Source organism: Moschus berezovskii, chromosome 17 (assembly GCF_049115385.1).
Source record: "Moschus berezovskii isolate FMDL1 chromosome 17, NW_MosBer_1.0, whole genome shotgun sequence".
Taxonomy (NCBI): Eukaryota; Metazoa; Chordata; class Mammalia; order Artiodactyla; family Moschidae; genus Moschus; species Moschus berezovskii.
In genome coordinates, this window is record NC_142476.1 from 18,857,842 (window position 1) to 18,871,139 (window position 13,298).

Sequence of the window (13,298 nt, forward strand, 5' to 3'; positions counted from 1 at the left end):
GGTTGATATGTTAACAACTATCTAGCCCCATATCTTGTTTGATATACTATAGAAATCATTTGTTCTTACAGAGTATATGCTGCTGCCTCGGTCATAACTGATTGTCTTTCCAGAACGGCTGTGAAATTATCTTTAAGGGTTCAAAAAAACCTTGCCCTTGTTATACTTTCTACTCTTTTTTTTAAACAAAGATTTTACGGTGTTTCTGGGAGAATATTTGTGTTTAGTACTATAAGCTCTTCTCCCTTTTCTCTTTTTTCCTCCAGGTTCTGATCACATACCCTGTCTGTCTGTCTCTCTTTGTATTTTAAACTAAATTGTCACAAGGCATTGCAAGTCACAGGAGAGCTGCACAACTGATTTAAACCAGGAAGATATACTATGCCACATAGCTATTTAGATTATGAGAAAATCCATGATATGCTATAAGTAGAAATTTTGAATTATATGTAGTCTCTTAAAATTGAATAAGAAGTATTTTTACCCATAAATACACAGGTTTGGAATAAATCTGTGTATTAAAATGAAAGTATACTATTTTAGAGTTGTTTCTAAGCTTTTAAATGTCAAGCATTAAGTCCAAGATTAGCTTAATTGAACTTCTACCAGGCAGCAATTGATCTCATAGGACCTTCATCCCCAGTAGAACCATCCCTTTTCAACTAGATTTTAGCATCTTTAAAAACCAAAAGGTGATAATTTAGTATATCTCTCTGGGTTTTTAAGATAATATTTATTCTTTATTGGATAAATTGATAGCTTTTTTTCACTTTAAATTTTAGAATTACTGTAGATGCCAGCAGTTTATCAGAAGGGAGCAGGAAAAAAAAATGCAAGCACTATTTCAGAGGGGAAAAGATAACTTTTTAATAAAACTAAATATTCTGTAATTCTTACTGTGATTTTTTAAACTTTCTCATTATTCGGTCTGAGCGGTTACTAGTTAATCTGTGGAAAATGCATTCTTATATATAGAAATACCTGATTTACATTAGAAGAGAATGCCTGTACCATCAAGAGGTATGTATTTTGTGTTCCTTTATTTGCTTTGACTGTTCTGTTCCCAATTCTGTATTAATTACATACTTTTCACAAAGAAAATGAAGCCATACAAAATAATATGGTTTTAACATGTTTTTTTTTTTACCCCTCTGGCCAAACTCAATGATTTCTGTACACACCTCCATTACATGTATTGGCCTAAATCTAATTCTGTATTTCTATATTTCTGACACCAGTGCAATTAATTTCTGTGGAGTCTTCACAAAAAGAAACAAGTGCTAAGTGGACAGCATCTAAGATGTAACGTTTCAATCTGAACAAAACTTCTCTTCTGCTCTTAGAGAATGTTTTCTCTGCTTTGTGTGCTTCTCAGAGTCTCTGCTGCTGCTCAAAGTCTGTGCCCATGTTGAATTGTTACTCTGTCTTTTTTCTCCACCTGCCCGAAATCTCATTGCTTGTTTTGGCTTCTATGCCAAAAACAGCTAGCGTTTGACAATTGCAAGGTTAAGACTCCAAATTCTATCAGCTTTCTTGTCATAAAAATAAAAGACTAAAAGAATGTATATATTCTGGCTGTTCTCCAGTGCTAATGTTCTCTTTGCTGAAGTTTTGATATTAACTGTATAAAGAAATCATGTGATTGTAGATCACCTAGGTGATTTTAGCTCCACTTTTGTAAGATGTAATAATATATGAGTGAGAGGTACTTTCGAATAAGTGAGAGCTTTTGAATAATTTCTTCTTGTTGAAAGAATATTAGCCTTTTGGCAAGGGAAAGTTCTAATCTAGTCAAAAAATTTACAAACTTTGGTTAAAGCATATTTGAACCTTAATTATGGTTCATTTCCATGCGTAATAATAGAAAATTAGAATTCTGCATAAAGAATTTAGTTTTATAGCTAATTTTTCAGAAACTGATCCAAACAACACATTGAGAGAAAAATGACCAGTATCACCAAACTAACTTTCTGAGAAGTAAGCCCTGAGTTTCCTTGAGGGTAAGATTTAAGTTTAACATTAAGATAAGCATATAGTAGCCCTATCCCTTTGTGTATTAAATCTCTTGCCACTGACTGTTAGTGGGCGGGGGCGGGGGGGGCGGCTGTGAGTTGGCCTTTGGACAGGAGTCCACCCTCCCATCCCCTTACTCCTGCTTGCCAGCATCCAAAATAAAGCAAACTTTTCTTTCAAAAAAAAAAGCACTGGAAGAACTTTATTGTGAAAATCTGAAAAAAATAAAAGCAATTTGTTTTCCCATAAAAAAAAAAAGATAAGCATATAATTTGATCAGTGAACAGTAGAAAATATACGAAGGGTTAAAGAGCACGTGTTCTTCCCACTAACTAATTGGATGCATTTGGATAAACTATCTAATAATTTTTGGCATCAGGTTTCTTGTTAGTAAAATGAGAGAATTACAAGAAATGATCTCTAAGGTTCTACCCATCACTGTGTTCTCTGATTCTACTAATATATGTTGGGGGAGAAGTTAAATGATTTTTAGGTGAGTTTTGTATGCTAGTATGTGACATTTAATTGTGGGCGTTTATTATGTTTTCTCACTTCTTCATAATTTTTCAGCAACCTTCTCATGTCTGAGGAAGTCCCAACTAATACTCCCGCCTCCCTCAGTTAAGCTGTTTCATTCACTTTCCCAGTCTCACGGGTAGCTAGGGCAGGAGCCATGTTAACTAGACACTCCACTCATACCCACCTCCAGGAAACCTTGGCACGGACTGAACGGAGAAGCAGATGCCACTCTCAATTTATGTTCTCAGGAGGCCGATGGTGGAGGAATCTGGTATCAAGTCACTAGTAATTCTGGAATAGTTTTGCTCTTGCAGAAATTGTATTGGTGCTGAACAATGTTAAGTAATAACTGCAGAAGAGACAAGACCTTGGCATTCAAGTGCGCAGTAGGAGCAGTAGCAAATTTCCTCCCCAGCTCAGTTCTGCAGTATGATGTTAGAGTTTGCTCTTGAGAAGCTTAGCCTTAAACCTGGTTCTCTCATCACCCCAGTCCCTTTAATAAATTGCTGTTCCACTTAGAGTTAGCTTCCAGTGATTTCAAATGAGAACCTGACTGGAAACTTTGAAGTAGCCACATGGTATAGTATTTACTCGCTATAGTCATTTCTTAAGCTGTACTCAATAGTTAGAGTCGTTAGTTACCCTTCCTACCACGGTGTGAAAGTGAAAGTGTTAGTTGCTCAGTCATGTCTGACTCTTTGCAGCCCCACGGACTGTAGCCTGCCAAGCTCCTCTGTCCATGAGTTGTCCAGGCAAGAATACTGGAGTGGATTGCCTTTCCCTTCTCCAGGGGATCTTCCCAACCCAGGGATTGAACCCAGGTCTCCTGCATTGCAGGTAGATTTTTTACCATTTGAGCCACCAGGGAAGCTCACCATGGTGTATCCCTCTCATAATTTGAACTTTTCTCTTACTATCAACTTGTTTATATGACAATCTTTCTTTGTGGCTCAGTTGGCAAAGAATCCGCCTGCATTGCGGGAGATCTGGGTTGGGAAGATCCCCTGGAGAAGGGAAAGGCTGCCCACTCCAGTATTCTGGCCTGGAGAATTCCCAGTCCATGGGGTCACAAAGAGTCAGACATGACTGAGCAACTTTCACTTTCCTTGTGTATTAATATAACCCCAAGTTACTTTCTTCACATGCATTTTTGGTACTGAATAGTAATCTATTACAGTCGTCTGAAATAGCCTCTTCCATTTTCCGCCCTCAAGTTTTATTTCTTATTCAACTTATTAAATTTCTTAATATTATATGTATTCATTATGATTTATTAATAATTAGACTTTATTCTTTCTTTCATAAACATGCAACCCTTCCTGTACAGACAGTACTTAATTAGTATAATCTATGCACAGTGGGAGACCTGGGTTCGATCCCTGGGTTGGGAAGACCCCCTGGAGGAGGGCATGGCAACCCACTCCAGTATTCTTGCCTGGAGAATCCCCGTAGACAGAGGAGCCTGGCAGGCTACAGTCCATGGGGTCGCAAAGAGTTGGACACGACTGGGCGACTAAGCACAACAGTGGACAGCCGAGATGGAATAAAAGGTAAAGACACTGGAGACGGACCAGTTGGTCAAAGGAGGCCAGGTTCTTGGATGGGTTATCCCCATGAGAGTCAGAAAAGATGGTGGCAGAAGTTGAAGTATAAAATAGGATTGAATCAAGGATTGTGATTCTCAAGAAACAAAGAGAAAATGATCAGGGAATGAAGAGGAAATGTCTCGGACAGAAAAACTATGAAGACAAAATGACATGCTCCTTAAAGGAAAATTGTTCCTCTTTTCCATGATTTTAGAGGAGCAGTGTTTGCGAAAGCAGCAGAGAACTTTGCTGCCTGACTGAGGCACTTTAGGTATGAGAGAATAACCAGGGTGTATGCAGACTGTAGACAATGATACACTCTCAGGGAAGAATTGGAATTCACTTAAAGGTGTTGAGGATTCAGAGAACACAGTCAAGTTCTGGAGGAGTTTATCATAAATCCGGAGCACCCAAAGGCACAGTGAGGAGATTCTGAAGAGGAGGAGCATGATGGAAGTTCGTGCTGGCGAGGAAGTGCCAAGAATACGTGAGTATATTGGATTGGCCATAAAGTTCATTCAGGTTTATGGAAAACCGCAAACCAACTTTTTGACCAACCCAATAGAATGAATATTAAAGTAAAAGAGATGGCAATATCATCAGGGATTTGCCTTCATTTACATCTGGGAGTTGGTGATGGACAGGGAAGCCTGGTGGGCTACAGTCCCTGGAGTTGCAGAGTCGGACACAACTGAGCAACTGAACTGAACTGTCGCTGTACCAAAATGTCATTCCCAATCATAATTTGACAAGCTAGCCTTGTTGGGGCTCAGACGGTCAAGAGTCTGCCTGCAATGCAGGAGACCTGGGTTCGATCCCTGGGTCGGGAAGATCCCCTGGAGAAGGAAATGGCAACCCACTCCAGTACTCTTGCCTGGAAAATCCCGTAGATGGAAGAGCCTGGCAGGCTACAGTCCATGGGGTTGCAAAGAGGCAGACACAACTGAGCGACTTCACTTAATCATAATTTGAGTCTATTTAAATCTCAAATTTCCTTTGAAGTCTAATTTAAATACAGTCTTTACAAAAATTTATTTATTTCCAATATAAATTAGTTGATCTTTCCTATCTAGAATCAAATAGTACTGGTTGTTATTGTTGTTTAGTCACTAAACTGTGTCTGACTGTGCAACCCCATGGACTGTAGCTCGCTAGGCCCCTCTATCCCTGGGATTTCCCAGGCAGGAGTGCTAGAGTGGGTTGCCATTTCCTTCTGCAGGGGATCTTCCCAATCCAGGGATCAAATCTGGGTCTCCCACATTGGCACACGGATTCTTTACCACTGACCCACCAAGTAAGCCCACCCATACTGATTATTGCTATATAAATGTTGAATGGATGGATGGGTGAATAGGTGTATATGTTATATAATATTTCTCAATTATTGCCCCTAATGCTGATTTTTGCAGTTAGTCATGTGTTTTCTTGTTCTCTAACTTATTTTATATCTTCCTTCTAGAATTTAAACACTTGGAGAATAGATACTCTTGTTTCACTTATTTGATATTTTTCATACATCCTAGAACATAGGTGAAATTGGTTCATTGACATGTTCAGCTAAACTTAATCATTTTAAAAGTCTTACCAAGTTCTATATAACATTATTTCCTGCTAGATATCAGCACACTTTGTTGTTGTTTAATCACTCAGTCGTATCCAACACTTGTGACCCCATGGACTGTAGTCCGCCAGGCTCCTCAATCTATGGGATTTCCCAGGCAAGAATACTGGAGTGGGTTGCCATTTCCTTCTGCAGAGGATCTCTCTGACCAAGGGATGGAGCCTGTGTCTCCTGCATTGGCAGGTGGATTCTTTACCACTGAGCCACCAGGGAAGCCCAGCAGCATGCTTTAAACAGCTCTATTAGGAATATTTTGTGACCTGGAATTCAATAAATATGCACCTCAGGGTAATTAATAGAAACATGCTGCTGCTGCTGCTAAGTCACTTCAGTCGTGTCTGACTCTGTGTGACCCCATAGACGGCAGCTCACCAGGCTCCCCCGTCCCTGGGATTCTCCAGGCAAGAACACCGGAGTGGGTTGCCATTTCCTTCTCCAATGTGTGAAAGTGAAAAGTGAAAGTGAAGTCGCTCAGTCATGTCAGACTCATAGCGACCCCATGGACTGCAGCCTACCAGGCTCCTCCGTCCATGGGATTTTCTAGGCAAGAGTACTGGAGTGGCTTGCCATTGCCTTCTCTGTAATAGAAACATAGCAGGAAATATTTTATTTTAAATCATGATTGGCTAATTAGGGACATAAATGCTTTTTATAATTTCTCATTCAGGAGTATAATGCCACAGTGTCCTAAGGATGATCAACTTTCCTCATGACTGACTTGTTTTAGACCCTTATATTTTCAGCCTTTAATTTCTATAATCCCTATGTCTCAAGAGCAGCCTCTCCTTATACTAATGGATTGAATTAATTTAGTTTGATGTTGGTACTATTATTTTTAAGAGATGAATTACTGCTCAGACTTTATCATTGAAATGTGTGTTCCTTTAAGAATCATACTTGAGTCTCTATTAGCAAATAACTTTTAAAACTTATGCCTGAAATTAACACTGTTAATCAACTATATATTCCAATATAAAATTAAAAAAATTTTTTTCAGTTCAGTCGCTCAGTCGTGTTCCTACTCTTTGAGACCCCATGAACCACAGCATGCCAGGCCTCCCTGTCCATCACCAACTCCTGGAGTCCACCCAAACCCATGTCCATTGAGTCAGTGATGCTACCAACCATCTTATCCTCTGTCGTCCCCTTCTCCTCCTGCCCTCAATCTTTCCCAGCATCATTTACCAATTTTCATATTCACTACAATTAACACACTACCATTGTCAATAAAAACCTTCATTTTCTTAACAGATTACACTTACTTCTTTACCATAAAGTAATTTAAAATAAATACTTCATGATAAACTAATGATCCCAGTTAAAAATTTCTGCATCAAGGAGAAAGTTGCATGTATGCAATTCAGTTCCCTGGATGGTAACATTAATGTGAGCCATGGCTCACTGTAGTATGAAACTGAATAGCTGTAGGCCTACTTAGAGACAGTTAGTCAAAGAGAAAGCGTTTCCTGGATAGCTCAGTTGGTAAAGAATCCACCTGCAGTGCAGGAGACCCCAGTTCAATTCCTGGGTTGGGAAGATCCGCTGGAGAAGGGATAGGCTACCCACTCCAGTATTCTTGGGCTTCCCATGTGGCTCAGCTGGTAAAGAATCTGCCTGCAGTGTGGGAGACCTGGGTGAACCCTGGGTTGGAAAGATCACTGGAGAAGGAAAAGGCTACCCACTCCAGTATTCTGGCCTGGAGATTTCCATGGACCATAGAGTCCATGGGGTTGCAAGAGTTGGACATGACTGAGCGACCTTCACTTTCACATTCAAAGAGAAAGTAAGTGAGCATACATTATAGTAGAGAGCAATAACCCTAGTCTCGCAAGAAGAATTGTTAATCAGATAAATCTTTCAGTGAAAAGGAGAAGCTGAAGTACAGCATAAACGGAAGCTTTTTGTTTAAATCAGCCTTATTTTAAATGTTTAAAGTTCGTTTAAAAAGAAGTCAAGTTTAAATGTTAAGTCCCAAGAAATTTTGAACATGCAGAAAAACTGAGTGACAGAAACTGAAATTCCAGGGACTAAAATTGTTTGTTTTTTTAATATCTACTGTGGGGAATGAAAAGCGTGAAGCATCTTAGCTGGGATTCATTTAGCTGAACCATCCAAGTGCTAAATAAACTATAAACTACTGAGAACCGGCTCATACTTCATTCCTGTTTTCATATTATTTTTCAAATATAAGCTGGAAAAGTAAAGTTTGTCCTTGAGGCCTTCCCTTTACAAACAAAAGAAATACCAAACAGAAGCAACACTTGATTGTTTCCTAGTCATTCTCCTCATTGTGTTAATGTTATACAGCAGGGCAGTATCTAACGGGCAAGTGTGAATTGCCCGTGAATCAAGTGTGAATCAAAACCAAAATCCTTAATTCTAGGATTTCCGCATTTAAGGCCGTGACAGATATTTTAGTAGGTTCTTCACTGGAAAAAAATATTAAAGTGCTAGATACTAATTTTGAATAATTATAGACACACAAATATATTTTATAAAAAAACTAGTACTAATGATATTGTTTAAAGTATTTTCATCTGGATTAATGGTATTCCTAATGCTTCTTCCAAAAGAGTTGTCGTTTTTATCTGCTGTGATATTTATTTTGAGGTTGACAGGGTTTGGGCTTCCCTGATAACTCAATTGGTAAAGAATCTGCCTGCAATGCAAGAGACTCCGGTTCGATTCCTGGGTTGGAAAGATCCCCTGAAGAAGAGATAGGCTACCCACTCCAGTGTTCTTCGGCTTCTCTTGTGGCTCAGCTGGTAAAGAATCCGCCTGCAATGCGGGAGACCGGGGTTTGATTCCTGGGTTGGGGAGATCCCCTGGAGACGGGAAAGGCTACTCATTCCAGTATTCTGGCTTGGAGAATTCCATGGACTGTATAGTTCATGGGGTTGCAAAGAGTCAGACGTGACTGAGCGACTTTCACTGACAGGGTTTAATGATGCTTTTCCAAGGTAATGGCTATTTAGGTATATAGTGGGAATCTACAGAGAACTGATAAATACTAATTACAAAAGCATTTTTCTGAAATTTAAAAAGTTTACATTTGATGCATTTATATTCTTACAGTGAAATATGAACTTAAGAAATACTGCATTCAGGTTTAGGACAGGCTCATACTGATGCTAAGTCACTCAGTCGTGTCTGACTCTTTGTGACCAGGCTCCTCTAACCATGGGCTTTTCCAGTCAAGAACACTGTACCGGGTTGCTGTTTCCTACTCCAGCTGTTCTTCCCAACCCAGGGATTGAAACCCACATCTCTTGCATCTCCTGAATTGGCAGGCAAATTCTTTACCACTAATACCACCTTACTCTGAAACAAAATACATATTCTTAATTTATTTTAATCATTCTGCTATTATTTATTGTTTTATAGTTTAAAGATACCCTCTGGTCTTACAAAAATAATGATTTTTGTATCTTAGACCTAGAGTTGTTAACATAGGCTGTATCTTACCTATTAACAGTGTTCATTTTATAGTCTGTCACTTTGGGGCAATTGATGATTCATACTAATTATATTCTTTTATAGCAGAGAAAAGCTAGTAGAGTTACCTGGAACTGAAGACTTAAGTCTGGCACACATAGAGTTTTAATTATCTCATGTTATATAATCAAAGTATGTCATTTGTATTCTCAAAGTTATATATCTCAGTATATCCACATTCTACAGTAAAAAAGTAAACTGATTAAACTTCAATTTGGTTCATTTTTAAAGGAATATGATGCCATTTAGTTGAAGGAAAATAGCATGTATTAAAAGTACATTTTTCATATTAGATTATTAAGGCGGATATATTTTTCTTTGAATTGAAAGCTGTCATTATTCCTTAAGCTCTATTCGAGTTCTAAAACTATTCTTTATACTATCTTATTTGTGGTTTCTTATAAAAGGTTTAAGAATTATTGGATATCTTGTTAATATTTGGCAGAAAACAACAAAACTCTGTTAAGTTTAATTATCCTTCAATTAAAAAATACAGAAAATGAATTACTGAATAGTGGAAACTTACAGTTTTAATGCTGAAATTATTAGATTTTTAAGATCAAGATTATATTTGCTTTTAAGAGGGTTGATACAGCATAGGAATTAAGAACGTAGAGATTATGAGGGCCCTAGAACATGCCTTAGTTCCCCACTTCTTCCTAACTGTGTGTTCCTAGATGAATACTCGACCTCTGTGTGCCTCATTTTTTTCGTTTTTAAACAGGGATGATTAAAAAAAAAAAAAAAGTTATCCATGTAAAGAATATCATCTGGTACAGAGTAGGAACTTTTAAATGTTAACTTAATAAATTAAAGAACATTAGACAAATTTTAGCTAATGCTGTTTAAAATTTTATTACACTGTGTTTTTCAAGTTTCAGAATCAGAAGGAACATTGCAATCAGGAAGAGAGGAAAGTAGAAGTGCTTTGATCCAACAATGCAAGTAACTAGGAAAATAATTTTATTAGGAACCAAATATAATTCAAGCCTTGAATGTTTTTAAGATACAACTTTTTGGAAATGTATTTTAAGTAATTATTAAGAACTCTGAATTATAAATATTGTTTAAAGAAGTGCGGGCACATAGAGTAATTTATTACTTTAGCAAAACCTGCAAGGCGGTTTTAGGCAAGTTTATCTTGAGATGACAAACCCTGAATCTTTCAGTGCCTGATACACAGCAGAGCTTTCTTCCTCACTTGTGCTGCATGTCCATTTGGGTCAGGTTTGGCGCTGTTCCACGTTATCTTCATTCTGGGGTCCAAACTGGCAGGGGAGGTGCTTTCTGAAACTTTGCTGGTTGTCAGAGGACGTAGCAAACTAATCCTTATCTCTTAAAGCTTCTGCCCAAAATTGACATGCTACTTCCATTGACATTTCAGGTGTCTAAAGCGAAGGTGGGCAGACTTTTTCTGTAAAGCACCAGAAAGTTAATTTTGTTTAGGCTGCACAGGCCACAACATATGGGCTCAGTCTCATGTTCTTTTTATTCTTTAACCCTTACTTAATTTTCTTCCAGTTCTACTGAGATACAGTTGACATACAGTACTTTATCAGTTTAAGATGTACAGCGTTTTGAGTGACTCACATAAATACATCATAAAATGATTATCTCAATAAGTTTAGCATATATCGTCTTGTATATATACAAAATTAAAGAAATAGAAAATTTATTTTTTCCTTGTGATGAGAATTCTTAGCCCCTCCTATTGTTTGCACACTGTCCATGGCTGCTTTTGCACTATAACAGTGGATTGCATAGTTGGGACTGAGATCATATGGCTTGTGAAGAAAAAGTTGTTTACTGTCTGCCTCTTTACAGAAAAATTTTGTTGATCCATTAGTCAGAAGATAGAAATGAGAAGAAATTTCCAGAGATAGCGAAGAAAAAAAAGACTAGAAAAAATAGACATAAATACCAAAAAAAGAAAAAGAAGAGAGACAGTATGTAAGAGGATTTAACATATGACTAAAAGGTGAATCATTAAAAAAAAAAAAAACAGAGGAGAGGAAGCTGTATTAAAACACAAGAAAACTTGCCAGAACTGAAGGACTTGGCTGTCCAAATAAAGAGCCTGAATAAGCAATGAAAACGTCCAGACTTAGACACGTCATGGTGAAATTTCAGAACATCAAGAGAAGATCCTGAAAGGGCCCAGGTAACATAGAAGGACAAGTGATGATCAGAATGGCGTCAGACTTCTCAGCTGCGATGCTAGATGCTGGAAACTTAAGGCTTCAAAACTGCAAAATAATAGTTTTTACTGTTTTCTTAAATCCTCATCATAACCCCACTATGAGTATCATTATTTATCCCCATTTTACCAATGAGAAAAAGGTACTTCAGTGACTTTTACAAAGTCACTGTTACATTCGATTGCTTAGCAATATGCAGTATTCCCAACGTCTTCTACTTTGCTGTGCTTCAGAGGATGTGCCTCTCAGATTCCCTAGAGCTCCGAATGCTAATCAGGTTCTCCCAATTACATGTATTCATGCATGATTTGCAAAGTAGAAGTGAGACAGAGGCCATCTTCCTGCTGCTGCAGGCAGGCAAGTTCAAGGGAAGATGGAACATGGAAGATGTTTTTTTCCCCCCTCTAGCAACGTTCTAATAGCTAGTTTTCAGCTTCGTGGGTGCTAAGGAGTAATTGTAATGGCAGTGATGACTTCCTGATCCCTTAATGAAGCTAAAATAGTTATGTTTTTCAACTCATACTGTATCTCCCCCACCTTTTTGGTAAATGTAATAGATCCTTTGGTGAGTCAGTTTTTCTGTGTTCTAAGGAGTCATTCCTTCAGGTCCGGCCTGGACTCTGCTCCTCCAGCTCTGCCTACTGTTCTGTAAGCACCTAACTTAACAGAATTAAATCTATCTTCTTAAAATACCTGAAGTCATTTCTTTTTCCTTCACTGAGATGTAACTGACACAGGTCACAGCAAAGGTTTAGTGTTAATGTTAGAAAAGGAGATCTCAGATTTTAAATTTTCAGGTTTTAAAAATTTTATCTAAGTAGTCCATGCTTTACAAGGATACTGTCAGTTATAACTAGGGTTTAATTCTAATTAAAATAATTTTAATTTATAATTTCTGAAAATAGTAACATTAGTAAAAGAAGTTAAAACAAGTAACATTCATTTACTTTCAACTTGAGTGGTGTGTCCATGTGCTAGGTACAGTTTTAAGTACTTGCTGTCATTTAATCCTCACAATTACCCTTGAAGATAGATAATAGGTACTATTAGCCCCAGTTTATAGCAAACAGGCATAATAGGTTAACTGAACTTCCTGGGGTCACACGGTAAATTGCAGAGTAGGAATTTCAGTCCATCGCTCCACAGTCAATGTTTTTAGTTACTCTGTACTTTATCAATTTGTTGTTGTTTGGTCACTAAGTTCTCTCCAACTCTTTGTGTCCCCATGGACTGCAACACACCAGGCTCCTCTGTCCTTCACTGTCTCCCGGAGTTTGTTCAAATTCATGTCCATTGAGTCAGTGATACTATCTACCCATCTCATTATCTGCTGCCCTCTTTTCCTTTTGCCTTTAATCTTTCCCAGCATCAGGGTCTTTTCCAGTGAATCAGCTCTTCGCGTCAGGTGGCCAAAGTATTGGAGCTTCAGCTTTAGCATCAGTCCTTCCCATGAATATTCAGGGTTGATTTCCTTTAGGATTGACTGGTGTGATGTCCTTGTAGTCCACGGAACTCTCAAGACTTCTCCAGCGCCACAATTTGAAAGCATCAGTTCTTCAGTGCTCAGCCTTCTTTATGGTCCAACTCTCCCATCTATACATGACTACTGGAAAAACCATCTGTTCTGTTCCGTCGCTCAGTCGTGTCCAACTCTATGCGACCCCGTGGACTGTAGCCTACCAGGCTTCTCCGTCCATGGGATTCTCCAGGCAGGAATACTGGAGTGGGTTACCGTTTCCTTCTCCAGGGGATCTTCCCGACCCAGGGATCAAACCTGGGTCTCCCGCATTAGAGGCAGACACTTTAACCTCTGAGCCACCAGGGAAGCCCCAAAAAACCATACTTTTGACTATTTGGACCTTTGTC

At 38.4% G+C, this 13,298-nt stretch overlaps 1 protein-coding gene across 2 annotated transcripts in view; it reads left to right on the plus strand.

Annotated features, from left to right (window-relative positions):
• SYT14 (synaptotagmin 14) overlaps positions 1-13,298 on the plus strand; it is a 146,377-nt gene that overhangs the window by 78,203 nt on the left and 54,876 nt on the right. The window lies entirely within an intron of this gene.